We start from the raw sequence: 25,896 nt of genomic DNA on the forward strand, positions 1-25,896 counted from the left end.
TTGGTAGAGATTACATTGAACTTGTGGATCAATCTGGGAAATATTGCCATCTTAATAATACTAAATAACATTTAATTAACAACATCAAAATGAACATGAACATATATTACTTTTTTAAATTTATTTTTTATTTTTCTTAAAGCACTTTATTAAATGTCAATGACTTTGCCCAAGGCACCAGCCAGTCTGGGACTCTGCTGGCTGTGAGCAGACCTAGCGCCTGTCAGCCCAGGCCCAGGGACCCAGGTCATGTTGAGCAAGCTACTGCCTGGCCAGGGCAATGTGTGAGAAGGTAGTCTCTCTGAAAAGGCTGCTGAGCAGCAGGTTGCTGTGGAGCACCATGTCCATGATCTCTGGTGTGATGTGCCTACTGCCTGTGTCTGGGCCTCGTTGCCCGCCAGCTCCAAGACCTTAGGCGTCAGGTACTGGATTACAGCTGCTAGGAAGACCGGCATGGAAGGGCTCATGTGCTGGCTGTATGGCCCTCCCTCAGGATGTGTTCCCCATGGCTCACAGAGAACAGCAGCTCTGCTCAGTCAGTGTGAGAGCGGGTCATCCTCTGGCCACCAGATGACGCTCGAGGGCTCCTATGCCACGGCATGTTGGGTGTTGGCTGAGCTTTCTCCAACCAGCCTAGCTTTGCGGTGCGGAGGGATGTGGTCTGATGAGGTGCGGTCTTATGTGGTGGGATGTGCTGCGACGAGGTGCGGTGCGATGCCCTACAGTGCGCCAGTTGACCCCAACCTCTCAAGACAGCTGATACTCAGGACAGTACTCCGTATCCTAGCGACCATGGACTAGCCCCTCATTCCCTCATTGGTCGAGGAGCATGCTTTGTGACATACCTCCGGGAGGTCACTGCTCTCGCGTTGGCCCCTAGCAGGCCTGGGCCTGCAAGGGTAAGGTGCAGGCACGAGCCTGTCACCCTGCTCCCTGACACCTCTCTCTGAGGGAACTCTACATCCTTGCCAATACTTGTTACTGTCTGTCTTCTTTGATTACCAATTTTATTGAGAAATAACTGATGTAGATCACTGTATGAGTTTATGATATACAACGATGTTTTTTTATAGTTAAAGTAAGAATTTATTAGCAAGCAGGCATAAAATAATTCATATAAACTGTTTTGTAAGGTTGGCAGTTTTAGCTCTGTCCTACTAGCTGTCACAATGATATCTTCATAAAAGGTTCACCTATAATGGATGAATGAGGCAACTCAGTCCCAGTGGACAAAGGCCTATTTATTTAGTTAGATAGATTTTTCTTTTTATTATTTTATTTTGCTATCATTAATCTACAATTACATGAGCAACATTATGCTTACTAGACTCCCCCCATCATCAAGTCCCACCCACATACACCTTTACAGTCACTGTCCATCAGTGTAGTAAGATGCTACAGAATCACTACTTGTCTTCTCTGTGTAGTACAGCCCTCCCCATGCCCCCCCTACATTATGTCTGCTAATAGTAATGGCCTTTTTTCCCCCTTATCCCTCCCTTCCCACCCATCCTCCCCAGTCCCTTTCCCTTTGGGAACTGTTAGTCCATTCTTGGGTTCTGTGACTCTGTGGCTGTTTTGACCTTCAGTTATTTCTTTGCTCTTATATTCCACAGATGAGTGAAATCATTTTATACTTATCTTTTTACACCTGGCTTATTTCACTGAGCATAATATCCTCTAGCTCCATCCATGTTGTTGCAAATGGTAGGATTTGTTTTCTTCTTATGACTGAATGATATTCCATTGTGTATATGTACCACATCTTCTTTATCTATTCATCTGCTGATGGACACTTAGGTTGCTTCCATTTCTTGGCTATTGTAAATAGTGCTGCGATAAACATAGGGGTGCATATATCTTTTTCAAACTGGGCTCCTGCATTCTTAGGGTAAATTCCTAGGAGTGAAATTCCTGGGTCAAATGGTATTTCTATTTTGAGTGTTTTGAGGAACCTCCATACTGCTTTCCACAATGGTTGAACTAATTTACATTCCCACCAGTAGTGTAGGAGGGTTCCTCTTTCTCCACATCCTTGTGAACATTTGTTGTTGTTTGTCTTTTGGATGGTGGCCATCCTTACTGGTGTGAGGTGACATCTCACTGTGGCTTTAGTTTGCATTTCTCTGATGATTAGCGATGTGGAGCATCTTTTCATGTGTCTGTTGGCCATCTGAATTTCTTCTTTGGAGAAATATCTGTTCAGATCCTGTGCCCATTTTTTTAATTGGATTATTTGCTTTTTGGGTATTGAGGCACATGAGCTCTTTATATATTTTGGATGTCAACCCTTTATCTGATATGTCATTTTGAATATGTTCTTCCATACTGTAGGATGCCTTTTTGTTCTATTGATGGTTTCCTTTGCTGTACAGAAACTTTTCAGCTTGATATATTATCACTTGTTCATTTTTGCTTTTGTTTCCCTTGCACAGGGAGATATGTTCATGAAGAAGTCACTCATGTTTATGTCCAAGAGATTTTTGCCTATGTTTTTTCTAAGAGTTTTATGGTTTCATAACTTACATTCAGGTCTTTGATCAATTTCGAATTTACTATTGTGTATGGGGTTACACAATGATCCAGTTTCATTCTCTTACATCTAGCTGTCCAGTTTTGCCAACACCAGCTGTTGAAGAGGCTGTCATTTCCCCATTGTATATCTATGGCTCCTTTATCATATTTTAATTGACCATATATTTTTTGGATTAATATCTGGACTGTCTATTCTGTTCCACTGTTCTCAGTCTGTTCTTGTGTTAGTAGCAAATTGTCTTGATTACTGTGGCTTTGTAGTAGAGCTTGAAGTCAGGGAGCATAATCCCCCCTGCTTTATTCTTCCTTCTCAGGATTGCTTTGGCTGTTCGGCATCTTTAGCGGTTCTGTAAGAATTTTAGAAGTATTTGCTCCAGTCTATTGAAGAAAGCTGTTGGCATTTTGATAGGGATTGCATTGAATTTGTAGATTGCTTTAGGTAGGATGGCCATTTTGACAATATTAAATCTTCCTAGCCAAGAGTATGGAATGAGTTTCCATTTGTTAGTGTCCTCTTTAATTTCTCTTTAAGAGTGTCTTGTAGTTTTCAGGGTATAGGTCTTTCACTTCCTTGGTTAGGTTTATTCCTAGGTATTTTATTCTTTCTGATGCAATTGTGAATGGAATTGTTTTCCTGATTTCTCTTTGTGCTAGTTCATCATTAGTGTATAGGAATGCAGTGGATTTCTGTGTATCAATTTTGTAACTTTGCTGAATTGAGGTATTAGTTCTAGTAATTTTGGAGTGGATTCTTTAGGGTCTTTTATGTATATTACCATGTCATCTACAAAAAGTGTCACTTTAACATCTTCCTTACCAATCTGGATGACCTTTATTTCTTTGTGTTGTTTGATTGTTGTGACTAGGACCTCCAGTACTCTGTTGAATAAAAATGGTGAGAGCAGGCATTCTTGTCTTATTTTCAGTTTTAGAGGCTCCCTATCAGAAAGCTTTTCACTGTTAAGTATGTTTTTAGCTGTGTATTTTTCATATATGACCTTTATTATGTTGAGGTACTTGCCCTCTGTACCCATTTTGTTCAATTTTTATCATGAAAAGATGTTGAATTTTGTCGAATGCTTTTTTAGCATAGATGGAGACAGTCATGTGATTTTTTTCCTTCTTTTTGTTGATGTGGTTGCTGATGTTGATGGATTTTCGAATGTTGTACCATCCTTGCATCCCTGAGATGAATCCCATTTTATCATGGTGTATGATCCTTTTGATGTATTTTTGAATTTGGTTTGCTAATATTTTGTTGAGTATTTTTGCATCTATGTTCATCAAGGATATTGGTCTGTAGTTTTCTTTTTTTGTGATGTCTTTGCCTGGTTTTGGTATAAGAGTTCGATGCCTGGTTTGGTATAAGAGTTTGGAAGTATTCTCTCCTCTTCTACTTTTTGGAAAACTCTAAGGAGGATGGGTATTAGTTCTTTACTAAATGTTTGATAAAATTTCGGTGAATCCATCTGGTCCAGATATTTTGTTCTTAGGTATTTTTTGATTACCAATTCAATTTCGTTGCTGGTAAGATTTTCTGTTTTCTTTTGCTGAGTCAGCCTTGGAAGGTTGTATTTTTCTAGAAAGTTGTCATTTCTTTTAGGTTATCCAATTTTTTAGCGCATAATTTTTCATAGTATTCTCTAATAAATCTTTGTATTTCTCTGGTGTCCGTATTGATTTTTCTTTTCTCATTTCTGATTCTGTTTATGTGTGTACACTCTTTTTTTCTTGATAAGTCTGCTTAGGGATTTATCTATTTTAGTTATTTTCTCAGTGAATGAGCTCCTGCTTTCATTGATTCTCTATTGTTTTATTCCTCTCGATTTTATTTATTTATGCTCTCATCTTTATTTTATGCTTCCTTCTACTGATTTTGGGCCTTATTTGTCCTTTTTCTAGTTTTGTTAACTCTGAGTTCAGACTGTTCATATATTATTGTTCATTTTTGAGGTAAGCTGGTATTGCAATATACTTCCCTCTTAGCATGTCCTGAAGATTTTGTGGCATTGAATTATTCTTGTCATTTGTCTCCATATATTGTTTGATCTCTGTTTTATTGGGTCATTGATGCATTGATTATTTAGCAGCATGTTGTTAAGCCTTGTGTGTTTGTGGGATTTTTCATTTTCTTTGCATAATTTATTTCCAGTTTCACACCTTTGTGGTCTGAGAAGCTGGTTGGTACAATTTCAATCTTTTTGAATTTACTGAGGCTCTTTTTGTAGCCTAATATATGATCTATTCTTGAAAATGTTCCATGTGCACTAGAGAAGAATGTGTATCCTGCTTTTAGATGTAGTCTTCTGTAGATGTCTATTAGGTCCAACTGTTCTAATGTGTTGCTCAGTGCCTCTGTCTCCTTACTACTTTTTGTCTGATTGATCTGTCTTTTGGTGTGAGTGGTGTGTTGAAGTCTCCTAAAATGAATGCATTGCATTCTAGTTCCCCTTTTAATTCTGTTAGTATTTGTTTCACATATTTAGGTGCTCTTATGTTGGGTGCATAGATATTTATAATGCTTATATCCTCTTTTTGGACTGACCCCTTTATCATTATGTAATGTCCTTCTTTGTCTCTTGTTATTTTCTTTGTTTTAAAGTCCATTTTGACTGATACAAGTACTACAACTCCTGCTTTTTTCTCCCTATTATTTGCATGAAATATCTTTTTCCATCCCTTTACTTTCAGTCTGTGTATGTCTTTGGGTTTTAAGTGAGTCTTTTGTAGGCAGCATATAGATGGGTCTTGTTGTTTTATCCATTCTATAACTCCATGTCTTTTGATTGGTACATTCAATTATTTACATTTAGACTGATTATTGATAGGTACTTATTGCCATTGCAGGCTTTGGATTCATGGTTACCAAAGTTCAAGGGCAGCTTCTTTATAATCTAACAGTCTAACTTAACTTGCTTTTTATGCTGTTTCAAACATATTCTAAAGGGTTTTTTTTCTCTCTTCTTTTTCTTCCTCCTCCACTCTTTATATATTAGGTGCCATATTCTGTACTGTTTATGTATCCCTTTGACTGACCTTGTGGGTAGTTGATTTAATTTTGGATTTGCTTAATAATTAATTGGTCTAATTCTTTTACTGTGGTTTCATTTTTTCTAATTACCATTATTTAGCCTTAGGAACACTTCCATCTAGAGCAGTCCCTCTAAAATACACCGTAGAGATGGTTTGTGGGAGGAAAATTCTCTCAACTTTTGTTTATGCAGTTGTAGTTTAATCCCTTCTTCATATTTAAGTGATAATCTTTCTGGGTAGATTATTTGTGTAGATTAGTTCTACCTCATCTAATCTGCTTTTAAATCCCTCCATTGAGTGTTTCATTTCAGATACTGTATTTTTCAAAGTTTCTATCTCTTCCTTGAAGTCCTCCCTGAAGTATTGAATATTTTTCTGTAGCTCTGTGAGCATGTTTATGATTTTTATTTTGAAATCTTTATTAAGAAGATTGGTGATTTCTATTTCACTTAGCCCAGTTTCTGGTTTTGAGGGATTTGGGTTTGTACAAATGTTTATGCCATTTCACATTTCTAATGATTACTATGGAATAATATCTTTGTGTAGGCTGCCTTTAGTGCCCAGAAGCTCTACTTCCAGAGCTGCCAATCACCTAGATTGATCGTGTGGGTCACAGACAAGTGGTGCTGGTGACTTTTGGAAAAAAGGAACTCTTTCCTGCTTCCTGGCTACAGTACCTTCTTCCACTGCCAGGGCCAGTGGGCCAAGCATGCAGGGAGGAGCCTCTGCATTATGCCCTTGTAGTTGCTATAGGTGGGGCTGCCTTCTGGCTGGCCTGGTATGATGGCAAGGGCAGCAGTTTTGCAAACTAGTGCCACCCAGGATGAAGTAGTGGCAGGCTGAGTATTGCGGTGGGGGGCCTCAGTGCTTTGTTGTCAGCCAGAAGGATGGAGCACCTGAAGCTCCTTAAAGTTCCCAATCTGCTGGACTGAGTGTGCTGGGAAGATTTTGTCCACCTGTTCTTTCTCCCGAGCAGCAAGCTCTGTGTAATCCTTGCCCCTTTAACAGCCCTCTCTCTATTGGAATGTCTTTCAAAGTGCCCACCTTTCTTTTGTCCCAGAGCAGTCGGTTGTGAGTACCTGTTCTCCACAAGTGGCTGGAATCTCAGTCTCTCTGACTACTCTTCCTGTCTTTGCTTTCCGACCCAACCTATCTCCAGAGCACCATATAATGTGGGTTCATGCCCCAGAGAAGATCTCCAGGGGTGGGTGTTTAGCAGTACTGGGCTTCTACTCCCTCTCATCTCCATTTCTCTTCCTCCTGCCAGTGAGCTGGGGTGGGGTGAGTGCTTGGGTCCTGCCAGATCATGGCTTTGCTACTTTACGCTTTTCCATGAGGTCTCTTTTCCCCAGATGTAGGCCATCTTCCTGGTTGCTCTTTCAGGATTAGTTGTGTTAGCTGTATTTTTTGTATTATATGTGGTTTTGGGAGTAGGTTTCTGCCTCACTTCTCACATTGCCATCTTTTTCACCTTCCCTGATAAAAAGTTTTTGAAAGTTGTAATGAATCTATGTAAAAATGTGTAATGGAGAATATTTAAAAACATTTATGTAAGCCATTAAGTCAAGAGGTCTATCTTATTCGTGGAGAGAAAAACTAAGTTTTGTAAATATGTCAATCCTTTCCTAATTTATCATTTCTAATAATCCAAATGAGATTTTCATGGAACCTAAAAATCTGAATTTAAAATGTGCAAATCATTAAGGGAAAGATAGGTAAATTTGGTGACAGTAAAATTAGAACTTTGTTCATCAAAAGACATCATGAAAATGAAAAGCCAAAAACAGGAGGTGATAGTTGTAACACATTTAAAAGACAAATGATCAGAAGCCAGAAAATATAAATAATTACCGAGAATTGAAAAGAGAAAGATAAACTACTCAGTAGAAATATGCATATGAAGAGACATTTCAGAATAGGAAGCATAATTGTTGAATAACAATATGAACAGACCACAATGAGATACCACTTCACAATGGAAACCACCCATTAAGAAAGATAAAATGAAAAAGATGGACACTATAAAGTGTTGTCAAGGTTTTGGAGCAATTGGAGCTCCAAATTTTGCTGGGAAGAATGTAAAATGATAAGACTACTTTGGAAAATTGTCAGATTCTACTCTTTGACTCAGCAATTATACTTCTAGTTATTTCTCCAAGAGACATGAAGAGACTGTCCACAGCACACTTTGTTCAGGAATGTTCATAGCAGATTAATTAATAAAGACACGAAGTCAGAAATAATCCAGACGTACATCAATGGAAGAATCAACAAACTGTATATTCATACAGTGGAATACTACTCAGTATTAAAAAAGAAAGTACTACTGATACTTGCCACAATATGGATGAATCTCCAGAAAATGCTGGGTAAAAAGTTCTGACACAAGAGAGCATATAGATTGTATGGTTTTATTTATATTAAGTTCTACAATAGGAAAACTAATCTACTGTGATAGAATTAAGTCTGGTGGTTATTGCTGATCTGGGATGAGGGAATTGGATGGGGACTAAGAAAGAACAAAAGGAAGCTCTGAAGCAATAGATTGTTTGATAGCTAGATAGAGATCATCTGGGTTACACAACTGTATGCATGTGGGAGGAATGACTTAAGGTTCGTACTTTTTACTGAATGTAAATTATCCCTCTTTTTTCAAAAGTCTTATAAATACTGAACTTGATTATTTTGTGGAAATAAAAAAAATTAAAAGGTTACTTTAGTTTTAGGATAAAATTTCCTGTGCGAGTCCATGTTCAAATTTTTAAAAATCTGTATCTTAACTTAAATAGAAGAAATGTAGTGTTATTTAAAAAGTAGCTCTAGTTTTGGTAAAAAGCACTTAGGTTGATGATGGATGTGAAGAGTTGAAATAAAATTATTTTATGGATAAAAACAAAAAGAAGTTTGATCTCATCAGTCATCATGGAAATAAAAATAACCTCACTGAGCTAATATTTTAAGTCTATCATATTGTCCAAGTATTTTAAAGCCTAAGAACATCAAATGTTTGTAAAGTGTGGAACTATGAGGATCCTTCATAACTGCTAGTGGGAGAGAATTTATATGGTTGTATTTGAAAATAATTTTCCATTTATTAATGAATTGAACATATGCCTAATGTATGATTCAGAAGTGGTATCACTCTAGACATACATGTTCAGTACTTTTTCATCTTTCCTAGAAAAAAGCCCGAATTCTAACAGTTGCCTAGAAAGTTCTATAGAATTTTTCTGCCCCACCTTGTCATTACCTATCTGACTTCATATATTTTTACTTCCTTCCTTCCTCACTCAGCTCCAACCTCATAATTTTCTTTGCTGTTTGTTTAAAACTCCAAAAATGCCCCATCTTGGGGCTTGTGTGTTGGTTGTTATCTCTGACACAGTCTTCACACAGAACAGAATGTCTTGCTCTCTCATCTATTTAGAGCTTTACTCAAATATCACCTTCTCAATGAGCCTTACTTTGAGCATTCTATTTTAGAATTATACCCTACCAATATTCCCTAACCCTTTTTCTGCTCTGTTTTTTGTTTGTAGCACTTGGCATCATCTAGTATGCTGAATATTTTACCTGTTTATTATCTGTCTCCCTCCACTGTAATATAAACTCCATGAAGCCAAACATGCTTGACTGCTGGTTTACTACTGGAATCCATTAACCTAGATTAGTTCCTGGTTTTAGTAGGTACTCAGCAACTCTTTGTCAAATGAATGCATGGATGTTCATAATAGCAGTACTTTTAAAATGGAGTATTTTTCAGAGCAGTTTTAGACTCACAGCAAAATTGAGCACAAAGTACAAATAGTTCTCATATACCACCTGCGCCAACAGAGTATTTCTACAATCAATGAAACTACATTGACACATCATTATCACCTAAGGTTCAGAGTTTATATTGGAGTTCACTCTTGGTGTAAATTCTGTACAAGATTTGACAAATGTATCATGATCTGTATTGATCATTGTAGTATTATACTGAATAGTTTGCTTTATAAATCCTCTGTGCAACAGCATTGTTTTTAATAGCAAACATCTGGAAATAATCCACTTACCCATTGACAGGAGAATAGTAAATAAAATATATTCGCACAAGGAAAGACTATACAGTGGTGGAAAATAATCAACTATGACTATACATAGGAGCATGAATGAATCTCACAAATATGTATGGTAAAAAGAGTCTTAAGAATGCAAATGGTATGATTCCATTTATATAAATTAAAACATGTAAAACTGGAAATACAAATTTTCAGGCTCCATATAAATTTAGTGAAACTGTAAAGGAAGATAAAATCATATATCAATATGTTTTAGGATAGTGGTTATTTTAATGTGGGAGGGGATGGACCAAAGCCATCTTCAAAATTATTGGTAATACTCTCTCTTAAAGTAAATGAAGGTGACATGCATTTTTGTTTTATTTTGCATCTTTATGCCTTACATATAGTTCATATATATTATTTTGTACACATCAATATTTCAAAATTTTTAAAAAACCACAAATAACAAACTCAGAGGGTGCTACTTCAAATGGAATGGCCAAAGAGTCTCTATGAGTAGATGGTATTTGAACTGAAACCTGAACAATGTGAAGAAATAAGCCATTGCATAGATCTAGGAAAACATGGGTTATAGACAAAAGGAAGAACAATTCTAAAGACGCTGAGCAATGACTGAAGAAAGCCCAAAGAAGAAAAGGGTTGGAGAAAAGGAAGAGGAAAATTGACTGAAATATCTGTAGGACTGAGGTGGAAGAGGCAAGATTTATTCTGGATAACCACAGAAGGGTAGAAATAGGGCCAATGGGTGAAGCTATAAGAGGATAACTCGGTACAAGATGAGGAAGAATTTTTAAGAATCAGAGCCTTACAGGAGACTACTTCAAGAAATAGCAAATTCCTTGGCACTGAAGTGATGCTTAGTAACTTGGAGGGTTATCATGGCTCTTTTTATGTGTATATTTTATCACCCCTTGTTTTCATTTCCTCCTCCATGTGCAATGCTGGTGCAACTAATAGTTAAGATGCCCTGATTTACTCTAGCCAAGTGGCGAGCTTGAAACACAAGCTAAATTCCTTTCTCTGTCTCTCTCTGTCCTGGGGACTTTCGGTCTCCATTAGCACAAGTACAGAGGCAGAAGATCCATTCCATAGGGCTTTCTAGTGAATAATATTTGTACTGGAGAGTTTAATAGTGGACATCAGGTTTGATGCCAAGGACTTGAAGCTGTATTTGCATAGCATTTCATTTTGCATATGATCGACATGATGTAAGTTATCCTTATTAAAAGAATAGAATAGCAAATAAACTCTCTGATGGCATCCATTGGCCCACTCTGAAAAGACTGTTGGTAAGCTTCTGTTTTCTTGATCCCTGGAAGTAATTTGAGTCCTGTGCCCATTTTGGTCCAAGTTCTTTAACTGAGTCTTACATTTCATGATACACCTTTTGAATAATTTCCTTTTCAAAAAATTGGTTTCAATTCAGTCCTCAAACTCAAAATACACATTTTGCTTTCTTTATATTCATTACACAGCGAGTATGGTGCAGTATTACTTGCTTCTGATGGTAAGATCTCAGAAGTGATGGAAACATTCACTAAACCATAGAACCTTTCATTTGGCCTTTGGTGACCATTATGAATGGTGAAATTAATTGAAATTAGATGGTTTGATCATATTTTACCTTTATTTTGGTCACTGAAACCATCCCATACCACTGTTGAGTCCCTGTGGGCTGTGCTAATAATTTGAGATAGTCTTTTAGTTAATTTAGTCTAATTTTGCAGGTGCTGTTAGGAAAAACCAGCTGGCTTGAATAAAATTGCCCTCTAGATGACAGCTAGCATCAGCTTTTTGAGGGTTTTCAGAATAACAGATGAGATAATAGTAGGTTTTTAAAATCCCAGTTTAGATCTGATTTTACTGCATTTAACTAAAATGATTTTGCAGAACCAATTATGATACAGTTCTATCCTGAATGAATTTTCCCTTCTCCTCTTTCTCCATTTTCTCAGCACATGAGATTTCTCCTTCTCCTTCAGTCTCTCCTGTCTCCTTCCCTCCCTTCCTTCCTCCTTCTTTCCCTTTCTATGTCTCTCTCGTACACACACAAAGAGAAGATAAGACAGTCATATAGGTAGTGGGCAAACTTCAAACCATCCTTTGTGCAACAGGAAAGCTCAATTTTCAACGTCGTGATTGCTGATTATAAAAATGCGTGATGGGCCTGTATTAAAAGTTATTCAGGCCAAGCCACCACAATGATTACTTAGTCATTTAAGTGTCACATTCATTCAAAATTCTAATGTTGCCAAACTAGCTCAAATATTTGAAAGAATGTAATCAGTCTCTTCTACTTCTAAGATCTTTAAAGAAAATTAACCAAGTATATTCATTTATATCCATGCATCCTTGTTTTAATAAACTCGTCTTTCCTTTACCTTATTTCCTGAAATATCCATAGTTACTCTTTTGGGTTAAATCCTTCCTTAAAGTGAAGATAGGCCAGCTTGGCAAGTTTTGGTTTAGTAGGAAATATGTGAAAGAGATTTATGACCTGTAAAGAATTCACGGATGGGATATTTTTAAAATGATGCTATTATCCATCATTAAACCCCCTCCTATAGCAGGGTATTCTATTTTTTATTAAAGTACCATTGATATACAATCAAATGAGCAACACTGTGGTTACTACATTCCTCTCTATTGTCAAGTCCACACCACATACCCCATTACAGTCACTGTCCATCAGCTTAGTAAGATGCTATGGAATCACTACTTGTCTTCTCTGTGTTGCACAGCCCACCCTGTGCCTCCCCCCCACATTATACATGCTAATCATAATGCCCCCTTTCTCCCCACCCCTTTATCCCTCCCTTCCCACCCATCCTCCCCAGTCCCTTTCCCTTTGGTAACTGTTAGTCCATTCTTGGGTTCTGTGATTCTGCTGCTGTTTTGTTCCTTAAGTTTTCCTTTTTTCTTATACTCCATATATGAGTGAAATCATTTGGTACTTGTCCTTCTCTGCTTGGCTTATTTCACTGAGCATAATACCCTCTAGCTCCATCCATGTTGTTACAAATGGTAGGATTTGTTTTATTCTTATGGCTGAATAATATTCCATTGTGTATATGTACCACATCTTCTTTGTCCATTCATCTACTGATGGACACTTAGGTTGCTTCCATTTCTTGACTATTGTAAATAGTGCTGCGATAAACATAAGGGTGCATCTGTCTTTTTCAAATTGGGCTGCTGCATTCTTCGGTTAAATTCCTAGAAGTGCAAATCCTGGGTCAAATGGTATTTCTATTTTGAGCTTTTTGAGGAACCTCCATATTGCTTTCCACAATGGTTCAACTAATTTACATTCCCACCAGCAGTGTAGGAGGGTTCCCTTTTTTCTACAACCTCACCAACATTTATTGTTGTTTGTCTTTTGGATGATGGCCATCATTACTGGTGTGAGGTGATATCTCATTGTGGTTTTAATTTGCATTTCTCTGATGACTAGTGATGTGGAGCATCTTTTCATCTGTCTATTGGCCATCTGAATTATCCTGTGCCCATTTTGTAATTGGATTATTTGCTTTTTGGGTGTTGAAGCACATGAGCTCTTTATGTATTTTGGATGTCAATCCTTTATCGGATCTGTCATTTATGAATATGTTCTCCCATACTGTAGGATACCTTTTTGTTCTATTGATGGTCCTTTGCTCTACAGAAGCTTTTCAGCTTGATATAGTACCACTTGTTCATTTTTGCTTTTGTTTCCCTTTCCTGGGGAGATATGTTCATGAAGAAATCGCTCATGTTTATGTCCAAGAGATTTTTGCCTATGTTTTTTTCTAAGAGTTTTATGGTTTCATGACTTACATTCAAGTCTTTGATCCATTTTGAATTTACTTTTGTGTATGGGGTTAGACCATGATCCAGTTTCATTCTCTTACATGTAGCTGTCCAGTTTTGCCAACACCAGTTATTGAAGAGGCTTTCACTTCCCCACTGTAGATCCATGGCTCTTTTATTATATATTAACTGACTATATATGCTTGGGTTAATATCTGGACTCTCTGTTCTGTTCCATTGGTCTACGGGTCTGTTCTTGTGCCAGTACCAAATTGTCTTGATTACTGTGGCCTTGTAGTACAGCTTGAAGTTGGGAAGCGAGATACTCTCTGCTTTATTCTTCTTTCTCAGGATTGCTTTAGCTATTCGGGGTCTTTTGTGCTTCTGTATGAATTTTAGAACTATTTGTTCCAGTTCATTGAAGAATGCTGTCATTAATTTCATAGGGATTGCATTGAATCTGTAGATTGCTTTAGGCAGGATGGCCATTTTGGCAGCATTGATTTCTCCTACCCAAGAGCATGGGATGAATTTCCATTTATTAGTGTCCTCTTTAATTTCTCTCAAGAGTGTCTTGTAGTTTTCAGTGTATAGGTCTTTCACTTTCTTGGTTAGGTTTGTTCCTAGGTATTTTATTCTTTTTGATGCAATTGTGAATGAAATTGTTTTCCTGATTTCTCTTTCTGCTAGTTCATCATTAGTGTATAGAAATGCAGCAGATTTCTGTGTATTAATTTTGTATCCTGCAACCTTGCTGAATTCAGATATTAGATCTAGTAGTTTTGGAGTGGATTCTTTAGGCTTTTTATGTACAATATCATGTCATGTGCAAACCGTGACAGTTTAACTTCTTCTTTACCAATTTGGATGCCCTTTATTTCTTTGTGTTGTCTGATTGCTGTGGCGAGGACCTCCAGAACTATGTTGAATAAAAGTGCTGAGAGTGGGCATCCGTGTCTTGTTCCTGATCTTAAAGGAAAGGCTTTCAGCTTCTCGCTGTTAAGTATGATGTTGGCTGTGGATCTCTCATATATGACCTTTATTATTTTGAGGTACTTGCTCTGTATACCCATTTTGTTGAGAGTTTTTATGATGAATGGGTGTTGAATTTGTCAAATGCTTTTTCATGTATGGAGATAATCATGTGATTTCTGTCCTTCTTTTTATTGATAAAGGGATGATGTTGATGCATTTTTTAATGTTGTACCATCCTTGCATCCCTGGAATGAATTTCACTTGATTATTATGTGATTCTCTTGATGTATTTCTGAATTTGGTTTGCTACTGTTTTGTTGAGTATTTTTGCATGTATGTTCATCATGGATATTGGTCTGTAGTTTTCTTTTTTTGAGGTGTCTTTGCCTGGTTTTGGTACTAGAGTGTTGATGGCTTTATAGAATGAGTTTGTTTTTTGGAAAACTTTCTGTTTTTTGGAAAACTTTAAGGAGAATGGGTATTATGTCTTCTCTAAATGTCTGATAAAATTCAGTGGTATAGCCATCTGGTCCAGGGATTTTATTCCTGGGTAGTTTTTTTTCAAGGTAATAAATCCAGGGAGAGGCTTTCATTTAGAGATAAACTGAGAGGACAGAACTCCTGGCTCATGCCAGGGAGGGTCAAGAGAGCCCATAGTTGTACATTGTCTAGAGGTTTTATAGGCAGTTGGGGATATTTAGTAATGTGATAAAAGGAAAGTGGCGCAGTTGTAAGAGGAACGGTTTGAATGAAGAACAGGGGAATTTTTTCCAAGGCCAGAGATAGAATTCAGACAGAAGCTGCCATGGATAATTATGCAGATGTTTATACTCTTAAACACCAGTTTCTGCCACTGCCTGGGAATCATCCTGCTAGTCACCCACTGTAAGAAATCTTATCTGTGAGACAAGATGTTGTGCAGGTCATCTCCAACTCTCATATAGGCAGCAGCCTAGATGGAGGTTCATTGAGCGCCATTGAATCAATCAGCTGAAGCCAAGATCCAAGACTACTGTCTACTTGTCCTGTCTGTCCTCGGAGTCCACAGATTAGGATAGGAAAGTAGGAAATTGGCTCAGCCACTCCCTGACATTCCCGTCCTTCTGGAGGTGGGGGATCAAGGAGCGGCAGACACCGGGAAACCTTTCACCTGAGACTTAAGACTGGTAGCCTATACTAATCATCTTTTAAGTGGCTAATGGGTGCTCAGACACATTTTTATGATAAAAAAATGTCAAGAATAAGAGCGAAGCATAGTTTTCCCACCTTGCGGTGGTGAGCATTGGGTTCTATGAAATTGATGAAGTTAGAAGAGAGTTAGGAACACCCCCTGCCTCATTCAGTGGCCAGAGTGGCCTGAGAAAGCAGGCTGGAAGTCAGAGAAAGAGATAGAGAGACACTCCTCATGGATACCCAGTCGGCTGTCAGGGTCTGATTCCAGACACCTGGACCTTTGAGAAGCCGCTGAAGTGTAGCCTCAGCCTAGACTCCTGCAGTTGCCCACGGCTTTCCTCAGTCCCTCGCATCCAAGGAGATGCCTCTGAAAGGGAATCCTGGCCTCCACTCAGCTGACTTTCCCATCTCCCAAGGGAGATGTAGATCCACTGAGGGAGGTGCAGGGGAACCTGTCGCTCAACACTTTGAGATTGGCAGCTGAGCTAGTCCCGTTTAAGTGGCTGACGAGTGCCCTATGTTGTGTGCCACAGATGGCTTCCTTCTATAAGGACAGGGAAAGAAAAAGGCAGGCTCAGATGCCACTACTCACCTCTGAAGTTATCCTGGATGAACCCCCCAAAATGATGCCAGTGAGCTTGTTTGCAGAGTCGAAGAATGAACTTAGAAAACACCCAAGGTAGGAGAGCCAGGGAGAGGCTTTTATTTTGAGATAAAGTAAGAGGACAGAGATCCTGGCTCACACCAGGAGGGTACAAGAGAGCCCTGTTGGGTAGTTGTTTGATTACTGATTAGATTTCATTGGTGGTAATTGGTCTGTTCAGATTTTCTGATTCTTCCTGAGTCAGTCTTGGAAGGTTGTATTTTTCTAGAAAGTTGTCCATTTCTTCTAGGTTATCCAGTTTGTTAGCATATAATTTTTCATAGTACTCTCTAATAATTATTTGTATTTTGGTGGTGTCCATAATGAATTTTCTTTCTTATTTCTGATTCTGCTTATGTGTGTAGATTCTCTTTTTTTTTCATAATAAGTCTGGCTAGGGGTTTATCTTGTTTATTTTCTCAAAGAACCAGCTCTTAGTTTCATTGATATCTTCTATTGTTTTATTCTTCTCAATTTTATTTATTTCTTCTCTGATCTTTATTATGTTCCTCCTTCTACTGACTTTGGGCCTCATTTGTTCTTGTTTTTCCAGTTTTAATAATTGTGAATTTAGACATTCATTTGGGATTGTTCTTCCTTCTTTAAATAGGCCTGGATTGCTATATACTTTCCTCTTAGAACTGCCTTCGCTGCATCCCACAGTAGTTGGGGTGTTGGGCTGTTGTTTTCATTTGTCTACATATATTGTTTGATTTGTGTTTTAATTTGGTCATTGATCCATTGATTATTTAGGAGTATGTTGTTAAGCCTCCATGTGTTTGTGAGCCTTTCTGTTTTCTTTGTAGTTTATTTCTTGTTTTATACCTTTGTGTTCTGAGAAGTTTGTTGGTACAATTTCAATCTTTTTGAATTTACTGAGGTTCTTTTTGTGGCTTAGTATGTGGTCTATTCTGGAAAATGTTCCATCTGCACTTGAGGAGAATGTGTATCCTGCTGCTTTTGGGTGTAGAGTTCTGTACATGTCTGTTAGGTACATCTGTTCTAGTGTGTTGTTCAGTACCTCTGTGTTCTTAATTATTTTCTGTCTGGTTGATCTGTCCTTTGGAGTGAGTAGTGTGTTGAAGTCTCCTAAAATGAATGCAATGCATTATGTTTACCCCTTTAATTCTGTTAGTATTTGTTTCACATATGTAGGTGCTCCTGTGTTGGGTGCATAGGTATTTATAATGGTTATATCCTCTTGTTGGACTGACCCCTTTATTATTATGTAATGTCCTTCTTTTTCTCTTGTGACTTTCTTTGTTTTGAAGTCTATTTTTTCTGATACAAGTACTGCAACACCTGCTTTTATTATCCCTATTAGTTGCATGAAATATCTTTTTCTATTCCTTCACTTTTAGTCTGTGTATGTCTTTGGGTTTGAAGTGAGTTACTTGTAAGCAACATAAAGACAGGTCTTGTTTTTTATCCATACTATTACCCTGTGTCTTTTGACTGGTATATTCAGTCCATTTGCATTTAGGGTGATTATCAATAGATATATACTTATTGTTATTGCAGACTTTGGATTTGTGGTTACAAAAGGTTCAAAGGACGTTTCTTTACTATCTAACAGTATACCTTAACTCACTTATTACACTATTAGAAACACAGTCTGATGATTCTTTTTTCTCTCCCTTCTTTTTCTTCCTCCTCCTCCACTGTTTATATGTTAGGTGTCATATTCTGTACTCTTTGTTTATCCCTTGACTGACTTTGTGGGTAGCTGATTTAATTTTCCATTTGGTTAATATTTAGTTGGTCTACTTCCTTTGTTGTGCTTTTATTTTCTCAGGTGATAGCTATTTAGTCTTAGGCACACTACCATCTAGAGCAGTCCTTTTAAAATACACTGCAGAGATGGTTTGTGGGAGGTAAATTCCCTCAATTTTTGCTTCTCTGGAAATTGTTTAATCCCTCCTTTAAATTTAAATGGTAACCCTGCTGGGTAGAGTGTTCTTGGTTCGAGGCCCTTCTGTTTCATTGTATTGAATATATCATGCTGCTCCCTTCTGGCCTGTAAGGTTTCTGTTGAGAAGTGTGAAGATAGCCTGATGGGTTTTCCTTTGTAGGTGATTTTTATTCTGTCTATGGCTGCTTTTAATAATCTGTCCTTGTTCTTGATCTTTGCCATTTTAATTATTATATGTCTTGGTGTTGTCTTCCTTGGGTTCCTGTGTTGGAAGATCTGAGGACTTCTGGTGCCTGAGAAACTATTTCCTTTCACAGACTGGGGAAGTTTTCAGCAATTATTTCTTAAAGACACTTTTTATCCCTTTTTCTCTCTCTTCTTCTTCTGGTATACCTATAATGTGAATATTGTTCCATTTGGATTGGTCACACAATTCTCTTAATATTCTTTCACTCCTAGAGATCCTTTTTTCTCTCTCTGCCTCAGCTTCTCTGTATTCCTGTTCTCTTATTTCTCTTCTATTTACTGTCTCCTCTACCTCTCCTAATCTGCTTTTAAATCCTTCCATTGTTTGTTTCATTTCAGTTATCTCCCTCCTTAATTCATCCTTTAGCTCTTGAATATTTTTCTACAGCTCTGTTAGCATGCTTATGACATTTGTTTTGAAATCTTTTTCAGGAAGATTGGTGATTTCAATCTCAGCAAGCCCTTTTTCTGGTGTTTGAGGGATTTTGGACTGGATAAGGTTCTTCTGCCTTTTCATAGTTCTGGAGAGATGAGAGTGGTCACTGCAATGTGAGTGTCAGCTGGGAGGACAAAGTTCATTCCTGCTTGCTGGTCACTGTGCCTCTCTCTGCTGTTTTTGTATGTTAACCATGCACAGGGAGCAGTCTCTGGGTTAATCCTCTAACCTTCTGTGGGTGGGGTGGCCCTTGGGATGGCCTAGGGCAATGGCGGGGTCACCAGCCAGTGGTGTGGGTTCTGCCATGAGACCATAGCCCTTTCATGTTTCCCAGTCTCAGTGCCTGTCTCCACCGTCTGTGCTGGTTAACTGCATGCAGGGAGCAGCCTCTGGGTGTGGGATGGTTAGCCACATGAAGGAGGAAGCTTCTGTGTTAAGCTTTATGGTTGTAGACGGGCTGCCTTCTGGCTCATCTGTAGCAATGGTAAGGACAGCTCCTTTTCACGCAGGTGCCAATGGGGTGTAAGGAGCTGCTTATCATGGTGAGGGGACTTGAGCTGTGTGCCAATCAGGGGGATAGTTTGCCTGAAGCTCCTGAAAGTTTCCAGCCTTCTGGGCTGAGTGTGCCAGGATGATTTTGTCCACCTATTCCTTCTCCTAAACCCTTTCCCCTTTAGCAGACTCTGACTGTTGAGTAGTCTTTTAAAGTACCTAGTTTTCTTTTGTCCCAGGGCAGCCCTTTGTGGGAACCTGTTCACAGTCTTAGTCTCAGAATTTGCTTTTCAGCCCCTCTAATCTCCAGAGAACCATGCAATATAACAGGGTATTCTTAAAACTATTGATGAGAATCAAAGGTTTGGGAATGCTCAGTAATTTAAATTGGTAATAGGAAAGACAGGATTTAAGTTTCCTTCTACAGCTTCAAATAGACTAACTCCATTTTCATCTATTATGTATTTAGGGCTTCTGTATAAAACTTTGTTAAACAAAACATTCAACTGTGGGCTGAAAAACACTTTACAATCACTGCTCTAACAGGAAAGTCATAATTCTGGCAATGGAAAGGATCATAGAGGATGTCTCTTCCAACCATCTCATTTCACAGATAAGGAAGCTGAGGCATAGATTATGTAGTTTACCCAAGGTCATATAATTAGCCAAGGGCTGTAACCTCATGATCTTGGCTCTGCATATGGTGTTCCCATTTCCCAGAAATACTCTTCCTGGGCTTCTTTTCTTGCCACGTTTAGATGAATTCTTATGAATGAGAACTCATCTAATGGTGAATGAATATCCATCTAATGATGGATAATAACTTCATTATAAAAATAAGCATAAGTGGTCAAAATTTGACCAATGGGCCAAATCTAGCTTGTAGGCAGTTTTTATAGATAGTTTTTTTGGATACACAGCCACATTTCCTATTGTTTGTTGGTCTTTGTGTGCTCCAAAGTGAAGTTGAATAGTTGTAACAGATACCATAGAGTCTGAAAAGCACAAAGTACTTCCAAACTAGCCCTTACAGGTAAAGTTTGCCAACTCCTGACCTGGAGCCTAAAGTCTTTTCTAACCTCAAACATCTACTGAATGGAATCAAAAGGAACAAAAAATGAGGTTGATGACATGTTTTATGGCTTCTTGCCAGCACAGTGAATCCTTGAAATCGCCCTTTTCCAGTTATCCCTTTCTTTGCTTGCCAGTTTCCACGCTGCTCCAGGCTGCTAACACCTCCCCCACATCCACCATTTGCCAGGCCATCTGCATACAATTGGTTTCCCTAGTAATAATTCTGGCACTATTTCTGTTCACTCTTAGCCTAGCTTCTCATTTTTTAAAGTCCCTGCATCTATTTTTTTCATCAAAAGATATTTTGTAAAATACAGATATTCAAAATGCAGCAAGATGTTTTTTAATAGAGAAGTTGCTTCCTCACAGGGAGCCAAACTTCAGATGGTGACCTGCTTCATTTGCTTTGTGGCCTGTGGGATATTTTGCACTAAATGCAGAAGTAAGCCTGGCAACACTGATAAGAATGTCCCAAAGCCTCTGAAATCTTATAGGAGTATTCCTGTCCCTTTCCAAAGAGTTGTGTAGTCTGGACCCCTGCTAAAAGCTAAGGAAGGGCTTTTGGAGAGTAGTGGGTGGGGATTTAAAGGACTACATTTAAACTATAACCATGCGTCAGAAAGGGCCTGTGGAGTGTACAGTAAACCTTGATAATACTTTTCAATATTGTTCACTAATGCTAATTGAGCACTTAATATCTGATAAATGATTTACTACATATTTAATGAGGGGAATCAATAATTTTTTCCACATTTTTTAGGTGATGAAGTTGAGACTCAGATCAGGTGATTTGCCCAAGGTCACACAGTAAGTAGCAGTCAGAATTTGGACCTAAGATTTGTCTGGTTCCAATGACTTTTCTTTTAACTATTTCACTAGACTAGCCTAACTTTTTAATGGACACTCATACAAAACTTTTTAATGCTAAGATGCAGAAACAGAAACTGTTCTTTCTGTGACAGCAGATGAAAGCTCTTGGAGGAGTAATGTCTTTGTCAGAAGACTATTCTAAAATCTTTCTATTTGCTGATCTTTCATACATAAGACATTTAGGTTATAGTCAGAGGTTGAAAGTGTTTTACAATTACTCTATTAAATAAATTCAACCAACATATGCTGAGTACCTGGTATGTTCTAGGGACTGTGCTGGCTCCTAGTCATCTAGAGGTATCAATAATGCAGTCAAAGTTCTCAAGGAGTTCACAGATTGGCTAAGAAGATAGATATAGGTAATTAACAAATACTCATTGAATGAAAGAATGAAGCATTAGGAATACTACAGTGGCTGAGACAGGACTTCTTTCTAAATTTCACAGTTCAGTTGGTGAAGCAAATTATGTAGATAGTAATGAGTGTGTTACATGATAAAGAAAATAGAAGTGCGCATAAGGTAAGGAAATAGGAATTTGGCAGATAAAGTGGGGAAGGACATTTCTGGCAAGGAACCTAGAATGTATAGTCTCATAGATTTGAAATAGCACAATGTGTTAGGGGATTTTTAGGTAGTTCAGTACTCCTGGAGGGTTTCGGAAAGGATGTATATTTGGACAAAGAGAGGAGGAGACCCAGGAGTGTTTTTTTTCTCCCATTTCACCAGCATTCACTGAGTATCATTTGTGAGGGGTACTAGAATAAGATTTGTAGAAGTCATGAGAAATAGAAGAAATTTTATAGAGTGCTATGCTCAAGATAATAGTCTCCTAGAGATATAAACAACTTGGGTACACAGCAAGTGTGTGCACATGTGGTTGACACAGAGTATCTGAGATCTGAAGACTGGAAGGTGATTCCCTGACTTGGATAGAAAATTTGCCCTCAAATTATATTTTCCCCCTTTTCCTAGTCTCCTATGTGTCTTACTTTATGCCATGCCTCTTCTTTTTCTGTTTTTTTTTCAATGCCTACCTTTTCTCCAACTCCTCTCTTGTTTCTGTCGACCCTTTTCTGCTTTTTCTCTACTTTTTTCTGAGAGTATTAGGGAAGTCCCCTAATTAGAATCAGTCTCTCTGTCTCTGTCTCTTTCTCTTTGTAAGGGCTTAGAAGGAGAAGAGGGAAATATTTTTCAATGCTTTTCATTCTGACATCAGACACAGAAATATCACAGTCCACTCATGTGCCAAATAGAAGTTTTTGGACCTAAATCAAGTTGTGCTCTTTGAAGTTTAGATAAGATTATGCAAGGGTGCTATCCCACATTCTGTTGGAAGTTCAATGCCCTCTCAGGTTTTTTTTTTTTTTGTAAATTTAAAGAGACTCACATTTTGTTATCACTTTGGTTCTAAGCTATTGCTTCCACTGAGTTCTCATTCTTACCAGCCTCTTTCTCCCAGGCCAATCCAGAATTGGGGCCACAGTCACATTTCTTTGATTTCCACAACACCCACCTACCTATATAAGCTTTTGCATTTGGGGAAATTTCACATCACGAATACCCTTTTTTCTTCTCCATCACTGCAGACTTTTATTCAATTCTTATGCAAGGGCATTTAATTTGCTGTTTTTAAACTTTTACTTTTCAATCCAGACCCTAATAGTCTTATCTTTTATATCCAGTTGACCATCGTGTTATTTGTTAAAAATATTATCATTCTTTTTCTGAGGGACCCTGTGCAGTTATTAAAATAACATTTTTACCCTGATACAATAATAGTTAAAAGGATATCTTTCTCCTGGGGGTTCTGCAAAGCTCCCTCAGGAGCCATTAAGAGACTGGGGAGAAGATAGAGGCTTAGGCAGTAGGAATCCATACATTCACAGCCCTGCTTCAAGATACCAGTTTCCTTTTGATCTCCTATATATTTGATTTCCTAACCATTTGGGGTGAAAAAAAGTTTCCACTCCTAAAACAAAATTTGAAAACCACTGGTTTAACAGTTGAAATTTATTGACCACCCAAAATAGTATGACTTGGAGATACATAAATTTATTTCAAAGGAAGGCACAGAACGTCAAGGATACTGGATCTACAGTATTGAAAAATGTTCAAGGTAAATGAGGATGTTTAGAGGTCATGTCAGATCCTCAAGTTTGACATAGAGGAGAACAACCAGATCTTTTGGGGAAGTCACCAGAGTCTAAATTCTTGGTAGAATGAACTCTGGGGCATGATGGCATTTCTGGGAAGAGAAGCCCTTTCTGCTTATGGCAGAGTTTGGAGTCCTGATGTATCATGTTTGTGTGGGACAGGAAGACTTGCTAAAGGGACAGCTAAAGATAGAGCTGTATTTCAGAAGCCCAGCTCTTAGTTTCCTACTAAGGCATGTGATATAGGCACACAGGCAGATAGAGTTCAGAGCCCCTGTAAGTTTCAAGGCCCTTGTAAGTTTCAAGAAGCTCCAATCCAACTCAGCTATTCAAAAGTACACTCAGTTAGATAGACCTCAGCTCTGATTGGTTATGCCCTATGCAAATGAAGCATTGTACTTTCACCCAATCAACAGTAGGCTGTGATGTCATTAGTTCAGTTCTCTATTAGGTCCAGATGGGGTGGGACTTCCTCATTTCAGTAGGCAATATAAACCCCAGACAGTACAGCCCTCATGGCATTCTTCTATGGAGACAATCTTGAGTAGCAGGAGCTTTCTCTTTTCTCTCATTAAAAGAGCTTTGCTGGTTGCTCTGCACTCTTGTCTTCTGGCTTCATTCTTCATCACCTCTGAGACACAATCTTGGGAAAAAAACAGTGTTCTCAGCCAGTAACACTACCTTTATTTTTCCCTAGATGTCAATGATGAACCATTTGGCATGCGAGTTAAGGATGATTTTTGTATGTGATGCCATCCTAAAATTTTCTTTCCTTCATCTATTCCCCTGATCTTGATCATACTTGATAATGTGAGACAGGACACCAGCTGTCTCCCAGATGGATTGGTTTGATATGCTGTTATTATTTAAAAAACACAAAATTCTATTTACTGTGCAGTTTTTTCTGATGAACCCTTCTGAGTAATTAAAAATAACTGGTGGGTTTCCTGGGATTTGAGAGATATCTATGGCATTTTAGCTTATTCTTCAAACTGAGGTAATTGTGCACATCTTGTTTAATTTATGGATTATTATCTTCTATAAGGTAGGAGTTGTGTTTGATTTATCTTTACATTTGTCCTCCATAGTACTGGGCAAATGTTAGGTGTATAGAAATAATTTGTTGAATTGAATTTGTGCTAAAGTAGATCTTGGCCCATCACAGTATTCTATTATCCTCAGAATCTTATTATGTCATCTCATTTATTGTGCTTAAACACCAATAGCACAGGTTTCATGATAGACATTTGGATCATCTTGCCATAGTTTTGACTTCTTGTTTGACCTAATATGTAGATTGTATGATTCAGAAAGTCTCATCTTGATTTTGCTGCTGTGACTTAAGCATCAGGGCTTCTTTTTGGGCAGTGACCTGAGATATATGATATCCATTCAATCCAGAGTAGTTAGTTTTGATACCATCATTTTTGGCTATTCTCATTGGGTTTAACAGATATACTCAATGTCTGAAGCTATAACAGGGCACAGAAGTTTAAAGAGGAAGGAATTAGACATACAAGCAACCTTGTTACTATGTACTCTAAATACAGCCCCTTTCTGACCTACATCCTTCCCTTCTTGGTTCTCTAAGTCTACATCCTAGTTCCTCTTTTTTTATTACAGATCAGGTTAGAGATTTCTCTAAGCTTCCCTGGGTATTGAAGGAACTGGTGACTCAGTGTTGTCCACTAATTCCTTCTTCAGCTTGCAAAAAACCACACCTCAAACTTAGGGCTCTTGAACCTCATAATACATCTCTTCATAGTAATCAGTGTTAGAGAATCCTTCTCTTGCTTCTAACCTCCTCTCTTTTACTTTAATTTTTCTTCCATACAGAGGCCTAAGCTCCTTTGATCTTTTGTCCTGCTGAATCCTGGCAGCCCTTCAATCCACTTGCTCTAGTTAGCATGCAACTCTGGTTCTTTGCTTCTCTACATAGTTCCATGTAAATCACAGAATTGTGAGAAGGTCACATATTGAACAGAAGGCTACCAAGATGACCTAGACAATGGGAGAACATTTCTTCCCAGCAGGTGAACTCAGATATGAAAAAATCTGGATTCATGCAACAAATAAATGAAGAGATAATTTTTCACTTTACAGAAGGATTCACCATGGGGTTCCTTTAAATAGCTGGTTTCCTTAGTGCATGTTATGATGTTATTCTGTTGCAAACAAATTCAAATCCAAGTGCAAGTTTTCAGAAAATAGTAATTATTATGACAGCTGGTAAATTTTATAGATTTTTCTACCTTGAAAATAAATTTAAAACAATAGTCCCAGAGTTAATATATACGGCATGATGAGTGAGATCAGTGTTTCACCCCATACAACAACCTGCAGCAGAATCACTTACAGTACTTTAAAAATGTAAACTCTCTAGAAGAAAGGTCTGAGAATTGGTACGTTAATGAATTCCTCCAGGTGATCATTATTCACACTGATGTTTCTGAAAAGCATTAGACTAGATTATTTCCTGCCTGAATCTTTCCTGCTTGTC

General features: G+C 38.0%; 1 pseudogene; it reads right to left on the reverse strand.

Annotated features, from left to right (window-relative positions):
* Nucleotides 1-261: 261 nt before the first annotated feature.
* Nucleotides 262-25,896, reverse strand: part of LOC108389397 (histone H2A-Bbd type 2/3-like) — a 190,031-nt pseudogene continuing 164,396 nt past the window's right edge.

The sequence above is a fragment of the Manis javanica genome, chromosome X, assembly GCF_040802235.1.
Source record: "Manis javanica isolate MJ-LG chromosome X, MJ_LKY, whole genome shotgun sequence".
In the NCBI taxonomy this organism is placed as follows: Eukaryota; Metazoa; Chordata; class Mammalia; order Pholidota; family Manidae; genus Manis; species Manis javanica.